The sequence below is a fragment of the Corapipo altera genome, unplaced genomic scaffold, assembly GCF_003945725.1.
Source record: "Corapipo altera isolate COAL_440 unplaced genomic scaffold, ASM394572v1 1, whole genome shotgun sequence".
In the NCBI taxonomy this organism is placed as follows: domain Eukaryota; kingdom Metazoa; phylum Chordata; class Aves; order Passeriformes; family Pipridae; genus Corapipo; species Corapipo altera.
In genome coordinates, this window is record NW_020884873.1 from 4704161 (window position 1) to 4728180 (window position 24020).

Consider the following 24020-nt stretch of genomic DNA (forward strand, 5'->3'; position numbering starts at 1 on the left):
ACTAATTATTAGTCTCTCAGACTGCTGCACAGCTCAGCTATCTCTCTCTGTACCTTCTGGTTTCAGGTGGTCATTAAGAGTGAATTGTGCTGACAGAGGCATCCTTATTATGATGAGGCAAAATTTCTTCACAAGGAAATGCCATTCATTCTGCAGAGATGGAAGGCAAACCTTTTCCAATGACTAAATGAATGATCTGGAAAAGTTAAAAGGAGTGAAATGATTGTATAGGCAATAGGGTTTCTAAAGAAATAAGGCAAGGAAGAAGAAATACTGTTGGTGACTCAAGTGTAAATACTGCAGTGAAACACTTTTGAGTGTTTTCCTGTCTGTCTTTTCCGCAGCTGTCAGGCCTCTGCAAGATGAGATCTAAGCTCTTAGAGTTTGAGCTAGTTTGGGTAGGAGGTCTGGAGCACTCATTTCTCTCTCTTTGTTGCACAATAAAATAGGTCTGTAAAGGAAAGGTGTGTCAATTTAAAGGGAAAAAAGTATCTTGTTAGTCCAATTCTGCTCAAAATAAGCTGTTTCAGGCATTCTGCAGTGTTTCCTGTTTTCCCCATCATCTCTCCAGCGCAGTCTCTAAGGCTGCAGGGCAGGCATCGGGATTGAAACATTAGCGGGAGTTTAGGAAGACAGTGAGGATTTCAGCACTAACAGAATGGATTGACTTTCCCCCCCAGCCACCTCACGCCTCTGCTGTTTTGTCATACAGAGGGCAAACATTTCCCTGAGATTTATTATCCTGCTAATTAAGCAGCAGCTGCAACCCTCTGTGTAATTTCATCTGCTAGTGGCATGCGCGGGTTTGGAGAGCTGCAAATTCCCTAATCATCAAGTTTACCAGGGTGTGAATTTGCTCCCTCTGATGCTAAGAGCCATAAATATACACATAAAACACACCCATCGAAGCCAAACACTTTTACCTTGGCATTCTGGTGAACCTTAATTGTGAACATGATTCATTTTGCCTAAGGCAAATAAATAATTATTTTACAGGGCTGAAATACCAGCTGCTGCATAAACACAGATCATGTAATTGGAGTTTTATTGATCATAGAGTTGTAGAATCATGGAACGGTTCGAGTTGGAAAGGACCTCAAAGATCATCTCGTTTCAACCCCCCTGCCATGGGTAGAAACACCTTCCACTGTACCAGGTTGCTCAATTGATATTGATATGGTTCCAGATTTAGCTGTTTAAAAGTTTTCCTACATAAAATGTATTCCAAGTAACATGACTACAGGTAATATTTGAACTACAGCTAGTAAAGTGTTCTCCTTCACTTGATATCTAAGGAACACTTCAGATTGAAAAATACCCATTATACAGTTTATTAAGGGTCCAGTATTTTGTTTCCCTATTGTAATTTCTCTTTTATTCATCATTTGCTGTATTAAGCTAAATTTATTTCTGTCCTGCTTCTTGGTGATATCCAAATCAGAACGACACTTTTCTAAATCCACTTATGTCTGAGCTGTGCAAGGCAAGGCAATGTAGAGATAATGGTGTCACTTGTGAATGATTATGGTCACACCAGCATGACAATTTTCCTGAACTAAGTGGCTGAGTCACCTGACTGTTTAGCTCAGGCACAGCACCACAGCAAGGTGCCTACTGCCAGTGTCTCTGTACCCAAATACACTGGGATCAGGCTTGCACAGTGCCATCACATATCAGTCATCATCCCCCAAAATGCTGAAAAACTGGGGAGGGCTTCATAAAACACTTCCAGAGTGACTTCAAGGCTTGAAAATCTGAACTATACTGGAGGTTTAGGAATTCCTTTGATTTAGCTCATTGGAGAGAGAGGATGAGGACATTAGCTGGTTGTGGTCTGAAACACAATTATTTTCTTTGGTTAAAATCATGTCAGAATTAGAGTCCAAGCAGAGGTAAGAGAAGGACTCACCTTTCTAGGTGTAGACTCATACAGTGCAAAAATAGACTTGAGGCTGTATATCTTGGCATTCAGGTATAACAATAACATATGTTTGGTAAATATACCTCTGGTAGATACACCTGAACTAGACCTTCTTTTAGCCAATGGGAGAAAAAGAAGTGACTTGTCTAGGTCAATATTTAGCTATCTAAAATAGGTCAGATGAACTGTGCTTTGGCAATACCTCTTTTTTTCCACTGTCTGTTAAATAAAGAGTCTAGACCAGGTGCAGGTGTCTAGAACTGAGAGAGAAAAGTTCTGTTCACAAGGTACATTTTAAAATTGTATGGATCACTGTGAACTGGAACAACTTGCAAAGGGAAAAGGATGGGGTTTTTTACCATTTGCTATCTTTAGATCAAGATCAGGTGCTTTTTTTGAAAGACATGAGTATTTTTCAACCTGAGTTTGGAATAGGAATTATTAGGTAGGATGTCTTGGGTGGTGACACATAGCTGTGACCGTTACAGTCCTGTCTGGCCAGAAATAATCAGTGTCCATAAAGGATGATACAAATGCAGAGTAATGAAGAATCCTGGTAAGTTTTTGTACTGTAGCACTGTGTTTCTGCTAGGTCAAAACTTCACCTTGAGAGGGTTTGATGCGGTTAACTTTGCTATTAAGAGGTGGTGTGAATAACCAGGAGCTTTTAGCACGCTGCAGATCCTATGTGGGTATGACACAATCCAAATTTAGCCATGTGGGAAATAATTAAAAGACGGGGAGCCAAACCCACATCTTTAGTGTCTGGTAGGGATAAACTGAAGTCAGTAATGAGGCAATGCACCAAGAGGAAGAGGCCAACCAAATATCAGCCACTTGAAGGTAAATTGCTATTTAGAGTATCACAGCTGATTTCCTTACTGACTGGTGAGCCCAGTCACTTAAACATGGGGCTTCTTTTGCTGCTCACTCCTAGCTGGACAAAATGCTCCCATTGCCTCCAGGAGGAAAATTCAAGCCTGGTCTTGGGGAAAGATTTTTTTTTTTTAATTCACCTAAAGACTGTGACAAATTCATGTTTCTACAAATAGGAGAGCTGTAGGGGAAAAGGCTATAAAAGTAATTTCAAATAACTTAATTGCCAATAGTTTTAAGTAATTTCTCTGATGATTATAAAACTACAGAAGGTGTTATGGATGCTTGGTTTTCCATGTGCAATACGTTAATTAGAAATTGTGCCGATTTGGCAGTATACCAAGTTGAAACTAGTGAGCTTTGCTTGGGTGTCCTCATACACATCTAGAAGTCCATGCAATCAAAAGTAAATTGTATTTCAGGATTTTTCTGCTTTAAAAGCATAAATTATGCTAGAAAGGTGAGAAAAAAGGCCGTGAGTTTTAAATATTATTTTGTCTTCACTAAGCACTAAGTATTCCTTGCATGGAGTTTAATCAAATAACATGAAAATAAATTCTAAGTCTCTGGAGACATGCCAATAAAAATGTCTTAGCTGCTAAATCCTAACCAAGTTATGATCTTAATGTCTTTCTGGAAAAGAAATTTAAAGTAAAAATACAGCTTATATTTTCTGTTAAGCTTCTTTTTAGAGTTTGCAGTCAATTTATATGTCTGTATGTAACACCCTTGGAATACAGAGGTAAAAACTTACTGCCAGAGTGTTCTTTCCACTTTGGAAAAGCTGGTAATGCTTCCTGATCAATAGCAATTTACTGTTTCAACTAAGTGTAAATGTCACAACTGAAATAGGCTGGTGAACACTGGAAGGAGTTCAAGTCCACAAGCTGCCACTTTCCACGAGTGCACTTTTCTTGAAAGGTTCAGGAAATAAGTCATGAATGTGCCTGTACAACCACAAGCAAAATGGAGTAGGAAATGAGTTAACTGGTAAGAGATTTAATCTTATACTGTGCTGTAAAATTATTTCTCAAGCGAAGACCACTCGTCAAATAAAAGGTTCTTATCAGCTCTGCTCTTACACATCCCAGCCCTGCCCAGGCAGCACATTTGGCTTGTGGTAGCAATTGCTGCGGGGGGTGACAGGGGGAAATGGTCAGGTCTGACAACTGGAATATTTTGGTAAGGGTGGGACAAACCTCAGGTTCTTGTAGCTTGACAGGGCATATTGTTGTAGTTTTAGGTGTAATTACCTCCATCACTAAAGGGGCGAAGGTAGGTGCTGCTTTGTAATGTACATGAGGTTCAGTAATTGCTGCAGCATCTTAGATGGCTCTTCAGTCTCTCAGACAGAGGTCACTGCGACTAACAATCCGAAATATTAATGAGTGTACTTATGTGCCTGAATACACTCTCTGTCAGCACGGTTATGTGTGCATTTAACACTGGTGTTACTCTCCTACATGGGCTGAGAGCTTGTGCTTCAGTAAGAAAAATGATTGTGTTTTCCGACTTGGACACTGGTCCTTGTCTGACACAACTGCCCAGGATGTGTGGGTGAGGATCTGGGATTCCCTCAGCCACACTCAGAAGAACTCCTTTGGAATAGTGCATGTGCAGTCAAAGCCAGGCACTGGTGTCAGGGATGTGAAGGTGGGAGCAGAAGGAAAGGGGGGTCTAGTAACTAAACAGAAAATCTGAGTTTCTTCAATCTTCCACAGGATGTTAATCAACACCATAATTAACAAGCCTTCAGAATTAACGAGGATATAATCATCTTTTTTTTTTTTTTTCCCCAAGATCTCATTTCTTGCAAACCTTAGAGCTTGTATGTTTGATAGAAGGAAGTTTGGCAAAACTAAAAGAATATGTCACTGTGGTAAAGCACAAGGAGCTAGAATTTGAATATTACCTCCTCTTCCAGACCTGCCAGTGAGGAGTCTTACCCGCCACAAAACACGGGAAGATGTAGCCTTTGGTACACTTTCAGAAATGTTGCCTTATGCTGTTGCCACCAAGAGGCTGCAGTGAAGAAAAGCATTCATCAGTACCTTGGAAACAATGTGTAAATTAAAACTTGGGCTTCAGAGAGTTATCCATGCCCTAGGATTTTCCACGTGATACTTGTCATGGGAGAGAAACACAAGATTGGTGCAAAGGGAATTCTAAGCATCACTCGGTATACTGAGTGCAGCTATTATTTACTAAATGAGAAAACAAAACTGAAATGTCACCGTGTTTGGGTGCAGGTGTTACCTGGTGCCAGTTTCCACTCTGGTCCTTTCAGACATGCCAAGAGGAAGGCAGAGTTAGTAAAAGTGTTCAGCAGACTGTCGTGGTTTAACCTCAGTCAGCAATTAAGTACCACACAGCCACTCTCTTACTTCCCCCTCACTGACTCCACAGGATGAGGAAGAGAATCAGGGAAAAAAAAAATCTCATGGGTTGAGACAAGAACAGTTTAATAACTATTATAATAGTAAGGAAAAGGAAAGAAAGAGAAGAATAAAATCCAAGAAAGACAAATGATGACGCAGTACAACTTCCCACTCCCCACTGACTGATGCCCAGCCCATGCACAAGTGGCCACCAGAAGCTCATGGCCAAATTCTCAAGTTTATACGCTGGTATAGAATGTCCCTTTGGCTAGTTTGGCTCATTCATCCCAGCATTTTGTACACCTGCTCATTAGCAGACTATGGGAGACTGAAAAGCCCTTAATGTAGGGTAAGAGCTATTTAGCAACAACCAAAAGATCAGTGTGTTATCAATTTATTCTCATCCTAAATTCAAACCCCAGCACTGTATCAGCTACTAGGAAGAAAACTATCTCCACCTCAGCTGAAACTAGGACACAGATCTCTCTTGGTGTTGCTCTATAATTGTAAGACACATGTTGCACTCCCACAAGATATTTATTGGAGGTTAGTGAGCCACTGTACCTCAGACTATGAACTCTTGAGTTTGAGTTATTTTAAGGGTTATACTGGGCAACATTACTTTACCTTCTAGTCATCCATCCTCCAGCATTGCTCAGAATCTTGTTTAAATGCCATACAAAATAAATGCCCTCTGCTTAACCCCTTGGTTAAAATGACAAGCGAAAGCATTAAACATATTGATAAAAACCAGGTTTCTGTACAAAAACGTTGGTGATAGTTGTCAGAGCAATAAACATTTATCTAAACATTTTTCTCAATTACTTGTCTTCCACCGTTGTGTAAACATATTTGATAGTCTCAATTTCACTCAATATGTCCAAGCACACGGGTTTTCTTTTGTGGACATCATAAGTATGGACAATCTCTGGGAGAGATTTAAAAGCTAATGGGTCCCATATGTTCAAAGTGCAGCCTGGCTTCTGCCTGCCTGTTAATAGGCACATACACCCCTTCAGCTTCATGTCCAAACGGAGTGGTGACAGCACAGAGAGGGGGACAGATTGGGACTGAAGATCACAACACAGCCTCACAGATCATCCTTTCACCCTTTCCTTTAGAGTCAGAGAAAATGCACAGATGTAACCCAGGATGCCAAATAGGGCCATGTGTTGCAAATACCATGTCTTCATTTAAGATGTTTCAGATCTGACATCCTGACTCCACGTCGGGGTGCATGAGAGCATTTGCTAACAAGGAATGCTGGAGCAGCTGAGAGAAGAGAAGGCTTCAGGGTGACCTAATCAGAGCCTTCCAGTACCTGAGGGGATCCTACAAGAAAGATGGAGAGAGACTATTTAAAAGAGCAGGTAAGGACAAGGGGGAATGGCTCCAAACTTGCAGAGAGTAGGTTTAAGATTACATATCAGAAAAAAATATTTACTGTGAGGATGATGAGGCACTGCAACAGGTTGCCCAGACAAGTCGTGGGTGTCCCACCCCTGGCAGTGTTCAAGGCCAGGTTGGATGGAGCTCTGAGCAAGTTAGTCTAGTGGAAGGTGTCCCTGCCCATGACAGGGGGCTTGGAACAAGATGATCTTTAAGGTCCCTTCCAACCCAAACCATTCTATGATTCTATGAAGTCTGTGGATTTCTTTCCCATCTATCTCATTTATCACAGGGTGCTTTTCAACGGGCATTTGCCACAGCTGCCCACTGGTTTGTATCAGACACAGTATTTAGATTATGTGGATTCTCCCTATGGGTCAATCTGAAAGTTAAAATCAATCTGAAATTTATTGGAGAGAAATGACTTTTGTAATGGTTTTCCAAATTATAAATCTTACAGAGTGAAAACTTTGTTTCAGTCACTTTTGGAGGAGTCTCAGATTTTATGGCCTCTGTGTCTTAGCATTGGGAATTGTTTTGAACCTGTGGCTGCTCTCTTGGATTTGTGAGGAGGACAAGACTTTTGGGGTTTTGCCAGATCTCAGCTACACAGATCGATAGTATGTATTTGGTGTTGTTCTCTGGGGTTATTTTTTCCAGCTTGTGAACTGCTTTATTAGCGTGATGGATGCAGTGTGAGACTCGTGGATGAGGGAACGTTGAGACAGATGTCAGCTCTCTCTTCTGAAGCATTTCTGTAATCTGGAAGCTGCTGTGATGACTGATGTACACACCATGCAATGGAACAAAGTCTTCCTTGTTACTGATGAGCAGGACCACTGGCATCTGTTGGTTTCTAGAGTGGTTGGCATTTAATATCTGTATTTTCTGAAATTACCAAAACTTTCACTGTATGGCACCTGACTTGTAGCAAGCTTTAGTCAAGGGACATTCTCTGCCAGTTTATGAGGGTAGATGTATTTTTAACACTCAGAATCACAGACATTACTGTAATAGAGAGAGGTAAGTACTTTATAAGAGTACTGTGTAATAGGCTGCTCTATTAAAAACCCATGAAGTGAATCGTCAGATGATGTTGTTGCCGCCTACCTCCCCTGAAGTCAGACTGATGATGAGGGTCCTTTATCCTCATGTTTTCATCCATTTTCAATTACCATTTAAGCAACAAGTTGTCGTGTCTCACTGGATCCTGCACATTGCAGTACTGTCATAGAGATGTCCCACTCGTGTTCTGTACAAGAAGAAAAAAGGCCAAACCACATATTTTCTATACAGTTCTTTGGCTGGATTCACATATTCTGAAGTGTCACTGCCTATGACTGGGAGGCAGGATAATTGGATGGGATGAGTAAGAATTCAAATCATCAAGATACAGGATAGAAAAGTCAACATACCACATTTATACGCCTCAGCACCAGCCAGATAATTTGGAGGGAGCCAGAATTTGGCCCACCTCCTCCTATTTTAAACAAAATGTGTGAGTTATACACTTGTCTCTACTATATTCAGATAGAACAATATCAAAACAGATCAGCATAGATTTAGGCCAAAAATCTGGTTCCTTATTGTTCTGGCACAGAAGTGAGTATTCAAACAGATACAAGATCTTGAATTCACACATTTACATACCTAATAGTCTTACTCATAAGAAAAGCAAGAAGTAACATAAGCCTAATTTGCCTTTCCTTCAGAGCAGATGCTCCTTCAGATTCATGTACTGAATTATTCATATCACAGTGAGTTGAGTCCTGTCATTCTTTGTGTTAGAAAATTTCCATGGTGGACAACATACTGCACATATAAAAATACATCACTTCATAACTGCTGAATGTCTGGTCTGAAGTCTCTTGGGATGTCTGCAATTGCTCTATCTTTATACCAAGACTACAAATGAATTTTTTTCTCTCTCAAGTTGAAGTTCAGTACAACATTCATATTGGTTATAAGCCATCTTTAGATGCTAAGGGATCTGTACATGTTTTTTAGGAGTTATTTTCTCTGAGATCCAATATTAAATTAACGGTGGTTCTAAAACTTTAGATGTGAGGTATCCTATAACCTAGGATTCCTCACTTATGCTTTAAATAAAAATTTCTCAGAGACACCCAGAACACCATATAGGCAGGTAATGTGTAAAATAAAGAGGTGCTTCCATAAACCCAAACATTGAAAAGCATATCCTCACACCAACCTGTGTTTAGATTTTTTTTTTTAATTACGTATGCTATGAAGTATGAATATTGTACGTTTTGCTTCTGTAGCTTACGAAATAATTACCAACCATTTATATAGCACCATAAATTTGCCACCACAGAGCAAGGCACATTCACTGCACAGATTTCTCCTGCATTTTGTAATGTAGCATTCTGGGTCCATTGGATAATTCTGAATATGTTAAAATTTAAATGTAGAATCAGCAAGATCTGAAAGACATTCAAACTGATGAGATGCTGCAGTGTCCCCTGTGCCATCAGGTATCAAAATTCACCTCTGAATTCAGTGTCATAACAATTTTGCCATTCTTAACGTGCCCTTTCTTAAATGGGTGCTGAAGAAATGGGTTTAGATGAGGTAGTATTTACCAGTTTTACAAACTATTGCTTGTATTTTTATAATAATTAGTGTTAAAGCTAAGATACAATTAAAAAGTCACACGTTTAAAGTCAGTTCTATCAGGGATGTCCTAGGATAGGATGAAAGTGCTTAAATGACAATGGCAAGTTAATAAAAATCAGCAATTACAGTTTTGTGGAAGAGAATTCAGTGCTCCAACAGCACTGGAAAGCTTTCATTTCGATTTTGCTTCCTTATTTGAGATCCCAGTGTTGGAAGATTGAGTTTGCTAGTCCAGAAAATGTTCCTCTGTCCTTTCTTCTGTTTGTCTACCTGTCTGTCTTTCTGGCTCCCTATTCTCTCTCTCAGCAACATGGATTAATAATTTCAGAGTGTAAGCCCTATTCTGGACAGGTGAGAAGCTGATTTTTCAAATCCTTGTGGTTAACAAGCTTGGGGGGCTCAAACACACCCAGCAAAGCTAAAAATGGTCAGAACTGGGGATAGGGAGGCAGGGCCAGCCCTGTGCCTGTGCTATGGGGCAACATGGCTTTTCTCTTTCTCAACACAGCGCCCTTCAGCTTAATTCACTCTGCTCTTAAATAATTTTGGTGGTTTTTGCTTAATGTGGGTTTTTTTATTCCAGAACAATATTATTTCATGCTCTGCAGTCCCTGGTGAAGGCACCAGTGCATTAATGTGCCTGCATTAGGCACGCAGCTTCTACAACTTTCCGGTGGGAAACGACACTTTTATAATTCACGGATGTGCTTTCTGAAATAATAACTCAAAATTGCATTCTGTTTTATTTAATCTTTTTTAATTGGCGTCTCAGAGGCTTTGCAGGAATCTGGCTGCAGATTTTCCACTTGCTGTTGGATTATACTTTTTTTTTTCTTTTTTTACTGTTAACAACTGTGTGCAGAGAAAAGCACAACAGTCTCTGCATGAAGATTCTTAACTAAATTGTACTCAGCATGTTGTAAAAGTTGCAAGGTTGGAGGCATGAGGTGTAAAGATAATGTAGCATTTTACGTGACAACTTTGCATTTTAGCAAGATTCCACAACACTTTCTTTGCCTTCAACATAAAATACTGCTGAAGGAAATGACTTAAAAATTGCATATACTTTGTCTTCTGTTAAGTTTTAATTTTGCTTATCTTTCTTAAAAGGCCTCTTGCTATTAATGTTGGGGTATATACAACATTTATTCATGCACACAAAATAGATTTAGGATAAATTCCAAGCTTGTACACACAAATATCCATTGATGAATAACTCCTGCTGATTAATTAAAATATTTAAAAAAAAAGGAAAGGGAAGAAAAGAAAAGAAAAGGACTGAAATAAGTCCCATGTATGAGGCACACTTTGGATTTTTGACCAGTTCTATTCATGATGCTCTTTTTACCCATAAGGACCTCTGTTCCTCCTATGTCCATGTGTATATACACGTCACAGAAAAACAAACTTCTGGAATGAGAGAAAGGAGATCTTAGACTATCCCTCATGCCAGAATATAATGCCTCCAGGCTCCTCCCATTTCAACTGGCTTCACCACTTGCATTTTTGTGTGAAAATACTGAATCCCCAGAACTCACCAAGCACCTCTTCCTCTTGGCTTGTTCCTGTCCTTTTGGATTTATGGCAGATGCACCAGGTGGGACCCTGTGCATTTGTGGGGTTACCAGGGGCCTGCTGATGCTGAACATGTGCAGGTGCCATTCAGCACATGCAGGAGTCTTGGTGCACCCAGGTACAGCTAGATATGCTCTGATTTTGGGATCAGTCTCAAGGTGCTGCAGTCATTCGGCCACGGTACCATTTTCTCCATTAATCAAGTGTTCCCAGACACCTTCCTGTAGGGCATTCTCTGACCCTGGACTGCTCTGGAATGCAGAGCATGAGGAAAAACAAGTTGTTTTTGCCAATAAAATTTAGTTTGGGCTGTTATGAGGCTTTTGCAACACTTTTCCCTCTTTTGGCCAGGCTTTTTCTGTTCTCCATTTCAGAGGACTTCAGTAGATAAGAGTGCCTCTCTACCACACTCCTTTTAAAACCACAGCTTGCTAAGTTCAATGCAACTGCTTTAAGGACTAATGCTAAAAATTCCAAATAAATTCAGGAAATAAGGGAAAAGACAAAGAAATGGTGGAGAGAGAAAAATGTCCCTACCCATGGTAGATGATCTTTAAGGTCCCTTCCAACCCAAACCATTCTATGATTCCATAATAATGTCAGAGGGCAGACAACACATTGGTTAATCAGCTTTATTCAAATGACTGTTATCTGGATGAAAGTGCAGGCTGTTGCCTGCAGGGAATCTCCTCTTCTGTCCCCTTCTGTGAGAAAATGCCTCTGTCTTTCCTCCATTAACAGCAAGCAGCTCTTTGGAGCATGCAGCAATGAAATAGGCCGCTTGCACCAGGATAACTGGTTCCCTTCTTGGCCAGAAGACATCCCTACCTGCCCACTGGGCTTACTGCAGGCGCAGCCTGGACATGAAATGCGCATGAGTGGGAGGGACCGTCCCAAAAGAGATGCTGCTTCTTTCTTTCTCTATCAGTAAGGGCTGCGTGCTGAAACGCTGCACACTTTTTTCCTTGTAGAGTCCGGGTTCTCAGTAGTGGACAAGCTGCCAGAAGAGGTCCCTCTTCCACCACTGCCCACTCACCCCCTCCCCGTGCCCAGATACTGTCCCGATCCCAGCCTCTCACTCCCTATGTGGTCTCTTCACCGCTCCCGTGGCAACTCTTCCTGGGGTGCATGGCAAGGCCAAGTCTGAAATCACTGGGGAAAGCATCACTCACCTCTCCCTGGGAAGTTTATTTTCTGAATTTAAATGCCTCACCTCTGCATTCCCAGCACAGCCCTACAACCAGAGGCAGCAATGTGCCATGTGAGGCAGGAGCAAGGTGCTGGCAAGTCTTCAGGTGACTTTACATTAAATAAAATGTCATATCCTCCCTGTTCTGGGGGAGTGTGAGAGGGATACTTACTTAACTGCATGGGAGAGCAATTTGCAAGGAGCAGGCAAGGGTCTCTTCTCGTGCACTTCCCAACATTGTCCCTAACCTTCCTATGTGAGCCCCCGTGGGGAAATCGCAAGTCACAGCTTTGAAAGCTTTTTCCACACTCTTGTGCCCACACTATCCAGGGAGACTGTGGGAGGGAAAATTAACAGCAACTCCTTTAGAGGTTTCTGGGACACGCTGTGCTGATGTGGGGGAGTGTTAGCTGTCCTTTCCCTTTCTCTCATCTAAAAGATGCTGCTGTGAGCCTTGCAGGCAGGCATGTGGGTCTGGCACCTCCTTCAGGGACTCAGGACTCTGGTGGAAGGGAAATGATCCCTTCTAAGACACTGCAGACCAGCAGCTGGGCATTCAAGTGAGCCTCCCCCCTGCTCTTACTGAGAGGGAGGGTGACTCCCAGGACCTCATGGGCTGCAAAGAGAGTAGCAACATGAATCAACATAATGATATGTAATTCTTGGCAAAGCACAGTCAATAATCAAGTCTTGCTTTTCAGGAACTGCTGGTCAATTCAGCCCTTGCAAGGAACTTCTGACTGTGACCTTTGCAAAGTAAGGGCTCTGCTTACCCCTGGCACATTTACTGTACATGCAAGGTGGCATCCTTGCATGCAGATGTCTTCCCTGTGGTGTGACTTGTGGGGCTATCTGCCAGGAGATGTCCAGGTGAGGTTGGGGCCTGCAGCTGCAGTGAAAAAAACCCTCAATATTAGTAACAAACACCAAGGAAAATCATGTTTGGAGGCAGGCCACAGTGTCTCACCACGTGTGGTATCGTGGTCAGCCTGGGTGCTGTTTACTAAGCAGAATTGAAAAGCGGGGCACACAAAGCTCACCTCATCTTTGAGCTGTTTGCTCACATGTGTCCTGCCAATCCACCTATCTCAGTACTTCTTGTGGTCACTCATCAGGAAAAAATCAGACAGTGACAGACACGTCTTTACAGATAGGAGCCATTATGATATGACATACATGTGCCTGCAGGAGTAAACAAACATTATGTGAAGATCAAAGCCTCTGAGAAATACAGAGGCATTCATTCCTCCCTGTGACCTGCACACAAGATGTGACAGAAATACCCATTATTTGTCTCTATGAAGATTTCGTGACAGTATAGCACATCTGGATGCAACTTGAAGTGCTTACATAATCTCAAGGGAGCCTGAAACAAACCCCAGACAACTACTCTTTGAAATAAGCTCAGTATAAACCAGATTAAAAATATCCATGTTTTGTTTTCATCAGAATGAGGTGCATTCTCCAGCCTTAAATATTTGTCTATTAAGAAAGCCTTATCCCTATATGTAAAAAACACACACTCACCCTGTTGTAATTACTTACTTTAGAACATGAAAGCTCTTCACTAACAAACACAGAGATCCAGATATGCCCTGTTACTGTTTCCCTGTGGTAAGCTCTAAAAAAAAAAAAAGGGGGGGGGGGGAAAACAAAATGAGGGGAAAAGTGTCATTAGAGCCTTTTAAATTCAAGTAATCTGTAAGAACAGCTCTGCCACCAGGTGTGTGGGAGGTAGTTCCTGCAGGGAGGTGAAGAAAACCTCTGTAATCTCAAGAACTTGCTGGAAAAATTCAACCAATGGTTTCAGTACAAGATTTAATTGGCCATTTTCAATTATCACAAAGAATAGGACAGAAATACAACCTTTGTACCCCAAAGATGAGAGAACAGCAGATTTACTAGCTCCCAAGCTCTTGACATGAATGTCTTGCTCCTTACACTCTCTGTCTTCATTTGCAATAGCTATGTTTGGTATAACCTGAGCAGTTTCCAAGCACAGCCTTTCTCAAAATCCAAGGAGCTGGCCTGAATCCTTTACTTGCATAAATCTGTGTTACTCCATGCAACTGTCAACTGGGTAAGGGCTGAATCTGGTCCTGATCTAAACAATTTTTGATTGTTTTTTTGTCTAAGGCAATCAGTTCGTGAGAGAAGCATGGGAGTGCTTTAGTTTTCAAGCCAGAATTACCTTTATAGAGTGGGTGTCCTTTTGCCCAGTGTGCATCCAGTCCTATTTGGATTGCCTTCTGGCTCACTGTTTCCCTTGTGTATTAACAAGTTAATGTCACTGATTTGAGTGGGGTCACTCTGGGTGCTCTGCACAAAAAGGCTGATTCACCTCACATAAGGAGGTAACCCAGAGAACTGGATTTATACAAAGGGAAGGAGACTTATTTCCCCATCAGTCAAAGAAAAGGAAGTTTCCCCAGATCATGATAACTAAAGAACCACCAATCTCACTTGAGACTTAAACCTGACAATTGATGTTCGTTCAAGCACCCATCCACATACACTTCAATTTAGATCTCAGACTAATGTTAGAGCCACTTGTTCAATTAATATGCTAGTTAATTAATTCTGCTGTTATCTATTTTTGTTTCTCAGCAGAATAATCAGATATCCCTTCCCTACTAAATCAAACCTGCCTGCAGTATGTCAGAATGAATAAGACCATCTCTTTAATTTCCCAGGCATTAAGTAATTAAAGCTTCCTTGCATGGGAGAACAGTGTGTTACTGCCACTGGTGAACAGATATGACTGATATGTACTTTCTTTAGGGAAACATATAGAAGATGAAATATCTCCTATCCATGTATGCCACAGTTTATCTCTGTGCTTTGCATTTATTAGTAATGAGCACTACTAATTAGTTGTGTTAAAATACTTCTCAGGGGAGTGCTACATATCTGAAGTGCGATTTTGTCAAGTGGATCATTTCAGGGTGCTTGGAGCTGATGTGCCCCACAGAAGGTCCCCAGGACAGCACTGTGCTGGAAAACACTGTGGAGACCACTGTAGGAGAAGATCCTCTGGCCAGGGACTGTGCTGTGGCAACACTGCTGTTGTGATATGCTCACACAGAGCAAAGCCACCCCCAAAATTATAGCCATGTGAGTTTTGTAATGCAAGGAGTGAAGAAGGACCCCAATTCTCCTTTTCCCAGGACCCAACTCCTCTTTGAACATCTCTGAATCCCCTTTACTGGGAGAGGTTTGCAGGAATTTGAAGTTCAGTTAAGCTGTGGGGGAAAAAAATAGAGAAAGGGACACTTATAGAAAACACCGCAAATAACATCAGGACTCTGTTGCGTAGTGCAGCAGTGTCTGTGCACCTATCTGGAAGGAACTTGAGTGTCCTGATATTTGCCCTCAGGATGCAAGAGACATGCAGCAAGATTTGCTCAGGAAAGACAAGTTACTATAGGGGAAGTCAGGCACACCACCCACTGAGATGGAGATAAAAGTTTGAAGCCAGGACATATTTTGATGACTGCAGTTATCATGATAAAGCACATGTGAAGCTGACCTGCAGACTTTTCCCTGATTAGACTGTTTTCAATCTTGGAGAGTGGTTATTAAGCTCTCCTTCAGTAGCTTTTGACTTCTCACTGTTGGAGTTAAAAAAAAAGGGTTTCCCTAAGGCCTTTTATAGAAAATACTTCATCCGGTTATGGGTTTAGCTGGGCAGGAGGGCACTCTGCACCAGGGGAATTTCTTCACTGAAAGGATGGTCAGGCACTGGAATGAACTGCCCAGAGAGGTGTTGGAGTCACGATCCCTGGAAGTGTTCAATAAATGACTGGATGTGGCAGTTAGTGCTGTGGTTTAGTTGACAAGGTGGTGATTGGTCAAAAGATGGACTCAATAGTCTTGGAGGTCTTTTCCAATCTAAATGATTCTGTGACACCTGAGAAAGGGTCTTGCCCCACTGGAGCATTAGGAAACTACTGGCCAGAGCTGGAGAAAGGAGCATAACCTCTCCCAACCAGCACTCTGCCAGGTAGGTAAATCCTATATGATCAGGGAGAGGGAAAAGAGAAAAAGGCCACTGCTTCTTTTACTGATGCTGTGATGGCTCCTTGCCTGGCCTCCCCTTCAGTGGAAGAGAGCTGAGCAATATTTGATACACTACTCACAATGTTTGTTCAGGATGACGAGTTAGGTTTTTCCTTTGGAAACAGACTGTCCTCTGATGTAAAGAGCCAAAGGCAGGAGAGGAAGCTGATTAGGTGATGGGGTAACAAGCTGAGTGGCTTCACACACAAACCTGCTTTATAAATTAGTCCTGTCATTTAGCCCAAAATAGTTAAGGAAGTCCCCTGCAAATAGACATTCATACCAAAAACACATCTCCAGCCAGCCTATGTGGTTAAACCTCAAACAGACACGAGAACTTCCCCTCTTTGTGGAACAGAGGTAGGTTTACCGGGGTCCAGGGGGACATGAGGGGCAAGATCTAAAGTGCCCAGCACAGCACAGTTACCCACCACTTCTGTCCATCTGGAGGTCTCAAAAACTGGTGAAGGGGCAGGGGAATGTTGACTCCCTGGTATACTCACAGCAAGCATGGGATGGTCCAGTGGTGCTGGTGTTGTGCTGGAGCAGAGACATCCCCATCCCTATCCAGTGTGATGAGGGAGTCTGGAGGTCTGCCACAATCCCTCTTGCCCTTTTCCCTGTCTCCATGAGTGTTTAGGCTTGCCCCTGGCTGTAACTCCAGCTGTTTGGGTTAGCCCTGGTTTGGCACTCACAGAATCACAGAATCAATGCTTTCTGCTCTCTTCCCCTTTCTCCACTGCTTTAGCTTGAACTTTTTAATAACACTGCCCCCCAGTCAACCTTGCAGACAATGGTGAATGAAATTATACCATGGAGTGAGACCAAAAAGGCTTTGGCAAACCCTGGTTTCAAATGCTCCTTCTAAAAGCTGCAGAGAACATCAGCTGTTGAAGAAACTAAGTTCTTCCCTTTCATGTTTGATACTGAAGTAATGCCATGTTATGCTAATTCCTTTGATTCAGCCACATAACATAAAGGAAAGCAAGCAGTATAGTCACCTGGCATAGTACCAAAAAAGAAAGACAGTAGCTAGTGCAAACTAATGAAAACAAGTGCAGTTTTATATAGACTGGAGACTAATGAGCTGAGTTTTATCCATACCAGCCGACGTGAAATGATTGCATGTGCCACTGTCCAAGAATCCTGAAAAGTCAGAGTGCAGGGTCATATATATTCATTGCTAGCTCATGGGTGGGATTCCATGTAGACAGATGAGTGGGTGTGTGCATCCTGATGTTTGTGGCACAAGTGAAAAGTCTTTTAAATATTTCTGTATTTAAGAGAATACTTTGCAAGGATAATATGGGCTGCTGTCATATCTGAAGCTTATTCTCACTCATCTTGCCTTCAAGATCATCAGACTTGACCATTAAAATGAGTCAAATATTCAGAGCTGAATTCTTAGTTACCTCTCAGTATTGGATAATCTGCAATGAAACTAAGTGTAAATTACAGATTGGAACATTCAGGATTATATATGACAGTTCAGCATAAAAGCTAATTTTTGCTAAATCTTTTTTTCCTGGTTTTAGATATTTCAACCAGTCAGGAAAGGGATAAAACACCAAGTGAGAGGATGCAATTGGCAACTCAAGTAAATAGCTGAAGCAAAATTTCCCACTTGTTAAGAAGATTGTTAGGTTGATTAAATGACATAGAATTGTATGTGATGGATGCATTTCCAAACATCAAGTTGGTATTGAAAATATTCCACCATTGAAAACTAAGCCAGCCTAAGCATGGGCTGTAAGAAAATCTCAGTGATTTTGTCCTAACCTTGATCTCAATTTACCTTCTTTAGTTTACCTGTTTTTGGAAGTGTTTCCATCAAGTAGTGCCACCTTTTGCCTCTGCTGAGTTCCCTGGTTGTTTAAATGCCAGTGCTCTGGGACAAGTCTTTGCTGGTGGCTGACTGCATTCAGGAGGGACCACTGTGTCCAGAGGGATGGAGGGAGAGTAAACAAGAGATTTGTAGCTCAGGAACAGGAGATACTGATGAAAAAAGACAAATGATAAAAACTTAATTCCAAACAAGATAACAGGAATCACTGTGTTAAAGCCAAGAGCCTATTCTTTGTGCTGCTACATTCTGGTCTGAATCTGGCCCTCAAGTGCCATCAATGTCTGTTTTTTTCTCTGAAGATAATTCCTTTCAGAAATGTTGAGCCTCAACCTAATACAATTAAGATTCAGGGTAGCTGAGTGGGCAGGATGTAAGGAGGGGGAGTCACAGTCTGCCTGTGTGTGTGTCTGTCAGATTCAGTGAGCAGTGTAAGAATTAAAATCTGTTTCGCCTTATGAAATCCTGTGAACAGACCATCCTATCTCCTGTTACAGCTGTAACTGCAATTGCATGGCTCTTAGGAATCCTCTTTATTAAGGTTTTGTGGTAACCTACTAAGTGCACGGCAGGGTATGTTTTCCACTTGAACTAAGTAGTGTACTTGTGATTTATGAAAAAGTACTAAACGATAACACCGCATGTCTTAGGCAAAAATACCAAACAGAAGGGACAAGATGATCTTGTCGATATCTGCTACCCAGCAAGCCTCACACATCAGGAGCTGGACAGAACAGGATGTTCTTAGAATTGGTTGTGTTGAATATTATGTTCCAAAGAAAATAAAAAGCTGGGGAAAATTGACTTCCCTGGCTGTGATGGTGTTCAGGAATTTTATTGGTCTCTTTTGCTATAAAGAGAGAGATCGAGACACAGCAGTATTGCGAAGATACATCAAAGCTTTTCCACTTGAATTGTTGCAGCTTCAGAAATTCCCCCAGTTTGGTAATTCACATCTGATTAATTGGGTTCTAAATCTCTTTAATCAACACCTAGAGAATTTGGCCAGCCCAGACAACAGCCTTTTGTTCCTGTTAGCAGCAAGCAGCAGATGCTGTTCCCAATCATTGCACACCCACGTGTGCAGCCACGGCCTCAGGGCAGCTGTGCAATGCCTGTGTGGTGAGTCCCAGTCCCAGTATGTTACTGGGGATCTCATTCTCCACCACTCTGAAAGGGCAGCCTCCAGAAGTGCCTCCTGGGCTGCCTCTCTCCACACATGGAGCGACACATTTTACTGTGTCTAGTGGAAATTTTGGGCACGAGGGGCCTTTAGTGCTCAAAAAGACACCTTCTAGTGGTGCCCTGTGCCTGTAGGCCACGGCTTGCTGTCTGGGAAGAAGCCAAATCTGGTTTTAAAGATGGGTTTGGAGCACACCTCAAAATAAAATTTGGGCATATCTGTTACGAATTCAGGTTGCCATGCTATTATAGTCTTGGCCATGCATGAGTGAAGGCTGATCTCTGTGTTTGTACTAGCACATTATCCTCTTTGTCATCATGGTTATTAATCTTACATGTAATTCCTTAATACCCTTAGAGACATTTTATTTTAATTTAGGTGCACAGTCTGTAACATCACCATTTTAATCTGCTGCATATATTTTAATCCATTAGCTGATGACTGTTTGATAGCAGGACAGAAGAAAATAGGATTGGATCACCACAGTTAGTGGTGAAAATGTCTCAGTGACATTCATATGAATTACTCAGTTTACTTCATAATCCAGAGAGTTACAATCCTTTTATTATGTGACAAAGCCAATGCATTAGAGACCATGGGAAAGATAAGTTATATCTGAAATGTGAAGCTTTATTAATATCATTGCGTTCCATCAACATCATTTAAAATCCATCCTAACTTTTTAACAGATCATAATACTTAATCTTTCTCCATCCTTCCCTCAAGACAGTTATTTCAGTAGATCTTTATACACTATAAAATAGGCTTGGCAAATACAGGGTAATTATTAGCTTTCCAGGTCAAGCTACAGGTTCCCTTGTGTGTATATTTTTCATTCTTGTCTGAGGACAGACAGGCTAATGGATCATTGAACTGCAGGGGAAGAATTATTTAGTCAGTAGTTCATAGACTTGCCAGTATCAGAATGACCCAAAACTGCATTTACATTGCTATTGTGGTGATAACATTTTGCAATATAGTGGATGTGGAATACAATTTGTCAGTGGTTTTGTGTGCTTATAGGGCATACTAATGGCAAAATCTCTTGCTAAGTGCTTTCTTTTGGATGTATAAAAGATTAATTTGGGTGGACTGGTATATAGTGAGCTAAACTACACCACTGTTGTATTCAACAGTCAACTGTAGGATCTACATAAGGCTTTTACTCATATTTATTACTGGTAGAAAAATAAAATTAAAATTTGGTACATAGCCAAACATTTATTTTTAAATATCATATGGCTTAGCAAGTCTCTATCAAGCATCTGAGCTCCCATAAGCAGTGATGTGCATACTTTTAGTCTAATTTAAAAATCTAATGCATTAGTTCAAGCTATGTCTATTCTTCTGTCCACATACTGACTCTCATTAACCATTCTGTTACCCCGTTTTTTATGAGGGTGTATTTGTTTTGCCACCCATGAAACTTTAAAAATGCTACATCTGTTTTCAGGTTAAAAGACTAATTTTCAGTTTTTAATTCTTCAATGTCTAATAAAAGTCTTTACTTATTGCATTTAACATAGGAAAAACCAAAGAAACTTCATACTCTACCAATATGGGAGAAGCTCTTTTGTTGGTGGGAGGTTTGTCAGGTCCCTTCACTACCAGGCTGAGGTGGGAATAGTCAGTGAAGAGCACAACTCCTTCAGAAGCTCAAGTACCCTCAGTTCCACTCAGAGCCTTAAATCCACTCACTTTAGCAAATAAACATATAAACTCTCTTGTAAATATAAACAACTAAACCCAGCAGCCTGGGTGAGCAGATGAAAGTCAGGCAAGTAGCTACAGCGGGCAGAGAGACTTTAGGTGGTGTAAGTCAAACACTTGAAGAATTTGCTGTTGTAATTAAAAATTACTGAGAAAAGAAAACTGCTCACATTTCCTAGACCTGTCCAGTGGAGATGCAGTGGTACATTTTTGCTCAGTTTATAGAGTTTGAACATGCTTTCCTAAAGCTCTGTATCCTGTGGTTTTCTTGCAGAAAATTACTCTCTCTGCAGTCCACCAAGCAGCTAAAATGGTTTGTAACAGCCCACATCGATGGCAGCTATTAAGACATTACTCATTTCTTTCCTCCCTTCAGTACTTCATACAGTAAATGGCACAGCTATTGACTTCATGCAGACAGCACTTTTAGGGAAATGGAGATGCTTAGAGATGATTTCCTTGAGGGGCTTTTTTCCCTGGCCGTGGGAGGTTAATCTCAGATCACTGAAGTACAGTATCCTAATGGAAAAGCTCTGTGCTTCAGATGTCAAAATAAGCACCCTCCACACAAGTAAATGACTAGATGACAAATCACAAGGATGTATCTCAGTAAGTTTCAGTTTCAATTTGTGTAAATGTTTGACTCCTGAGTTTAAAATGAATCCCTGCAGCTCTTCCCTGGTAAACGGTTCTGTCAGCATCATTTTAGACTTCCTATCTGAGCTGGACAGAAATTGAATAAGCCTGGTAAAAAGCAGGTGATAGGAGAACTGAGGCACTTGGCAACTAACGCAGATAGAAGAAAAAGTGAGGCTCAGTGGATGGTATGAGGAAAAAATTCTTTACTGTGAGGGTGGGGATGCACTGGAATGGATTGTCCAGAGAAGCTGTGGATGCCCCATCCTGGAAGTGTTCAAGGCCAGGTTGGATGGAGTACTGAACAACTTGGTCCAGTGATAGGCGCCCCTGCCCATGACAGGGGATTGGAACTGGATGATCTTTGGGGTCCCTTCCAACCCAGACCATTCTATGATTCTATGTTCGGAACATTCTTAAAATTACAGGAGGTCAAGGAGACCAAATGGGTCACAAAAGAAGAGATGGTCAGAGGTTCAGGTTCCCTGTATGCTATTTCAGCTTTAGGGCCAAAACTTTCTGGATCCAACCCGCAGTCTTGAAGAAGGCAAGGAAAATGCTATCTTGATGCTTCTGTAATGCAAGAGTGTCTGAGTTTTCTTGGAAATATCCAGTTTATATTTCCGGTTTCCACAGTCCTTGCAGCTGCTGAGGATTATTGCAGATGCTGTAACAAATTGATAAATAGTGTGGGTAGAACATAGTGGGACAGTTCAGGTTGCTTGGCTTATTTATTGAAGATATATCTGTTGTCTGTAGCAGCTGCGTCCTTACTAATTGCATTCAGATTTTAATTGTACCAAATCTCCCTAATTGCTAGTCCAGTGGGGTAATCATAAATGCAAAAATCTGGAGGATCATATAGCTATGCAGATTATATCTACAGTTTCATACAGTCATAGATTTTATGCTGAAAAACCCAGGGCACAGTGATTCAAAGGCCATTTCAAAACATGAGCATTTTGCTTCTGAGCCTTTACTGACTCTGAAGCAATAAAAAGCCATGACAAATTTTGATTACTCAGTAGGCATTGTTTTTGAGTAAGAAGTCCTTTAATTCTGATTTTGTCCTCTTGAACAAGAGCAGCCATGCACAGAAATTCAGATTTGAAGCTGAAGATGGTACAATTCTTTTTTTCTGATGTTTCTCCCTTGCAGAAAATTATAGCTGTCAAACTGTTAGGCCAAACTGCACTTCAGAATATAAACAGGATTTTATCTCAGAACAAGTCAGTCCCACTCTTGCCAGCTTCCTAATTTCCTGTCATAGCAAATGCCTTCTCATGCAGAGTTCTTCCTGGCTGGTTTTCAATTAGCCTTCTCTGGCTACCCAACTGTTTGTGCAATGGAGAAAGAGCCCTTCAGTCATTAGTGAGGGAAACCACTCCATAAACAAAACAGGCAAGGTTTAGTTCTTCTGAAAAAAAAAAAAAGTGGAGAGGGCAGCTGTTAATTGAAGTCAGACATGGAAAGTACTTTGTGCACTGAAAAAATTTGAAGCACTGTGATTGTCTCACCCAACAAGAGGATGCAGCAAAATATGTGATCAGCAGTGATCTGCAGTGTTGCATGAAAATTTACTACAGAAAGGCAAGAAGAAGAAGTGGAATAGACTGGACTGAAACCACAGAATGCTGATTTGTTGTGTGTTATTAGTGAAGTGGGAATTAAGCCTTCCTTGTTATTTTAAAACTTGTTTCTTTCCAGAAGAAAATGGTAGAGATTTTAGACTTCTAATCTATGTCTGTTATTTGTTGTTGAGTTTCTTTACTATTCTGAAATAGGAAATTTCTTCACCGGGGTAGCTTTTCATTCCTCATAAGAATTAAAAACAACTACCTAATTTCCTTTTCTCTGTCAGGCTACAACTATTTCTCGTTCTCCTTCCAGATACCCTCATATTCGGCTCCCTTTTCTGCAGAACACGGGGGAAAACAGCCATGGCTTGGCCATCACAAGAGGGAAAATATACTCCACATACCCAAGCTCATGTGACAGGCTTCAGTGCTGCCACTTGTGTGCTTTCCATTGTAATTCAACCTGAAGGAGGGCCAGACACCTAGTAAAATGAAGAAATAAAGATACAGAGAAACAACTATGTAAGGCTCACAGGGACACATTGGATTAACTTCTCCATGAGTTTGGAAAACTATGCTGACGTTGCTTTTCCTGGAAGCACAGAAAGAAACTCTGACCTGAAAACAGCAGTTCAATGGGTGAGTCAGCTAATTATTTATGATTGAGCTGTATGTGTCAGATGGCAACAGGTAACAGCACAGTTTATTTCTCTGATTTGTTTCAAGGACAATGTTTTCGTAACAGTGGAGCAGCCTCAGGTCAGCACAGCCCTCCTTGATTTGTGATCATTTGTTCTGTCTCTCATTAAACTCACTGCCTCTGCAGTCCATCCCTATGTAGGACACAGTCTTTCACTTCGTTCTATTTATACAACGTGTACAACACAAAAAGTAAAGGGCCTTCTGAACAAGAGGAATTGACTGAAAATGTGTTATCTTTCCTATCTGAGCTGTGATGTGGTTGTTTCACACAGAGTGGTCAAGGTCCCCTTTGCTGATAGCAGTAACCTGACTTTGCTTCTTCAGGGAAACTGCTCACAGAGATTT

The 24020-nt window shown here is 41.3% G+C and overlaps 1 long non-coding RNA gene across 3 annotated transcripts in view; it reads right to left on the reverse strand.

Moving 5' to 3' along the window:
* Nucleotides 1-5273: 5273 nt before the first annotated feature.
* Nucleotides 5274-24020, reverse strand: part of LOC113958782 — a 48049-nt gene continuing 29302 nt past the window's right edge. For 2 of the 3 annotated variants that reach the window (XR_003531618.1, XR_003531619.1), the window contains exons 4-8: nucleotides 13511-13586; nucleotides 11813-12854; nucleotides 7980-8044; nucleotides 7675-7816; nucleotides 5274-6507 (exon numbers count right to left, since the gene is read on the reverse strand). This is a non-coding gene — a long non-coding RNA (uncharacterized LOC113958782). The remainder of the gene's footprint in view (nucleotides 6508-7674; nucleotides 7817-7979; nucleotides 8045-11812; nucleotides 12855-13510; nucleotides 13587-24020) is intronic. The other variant, XR_003531621.1, reaches the window with a different exon arrangement.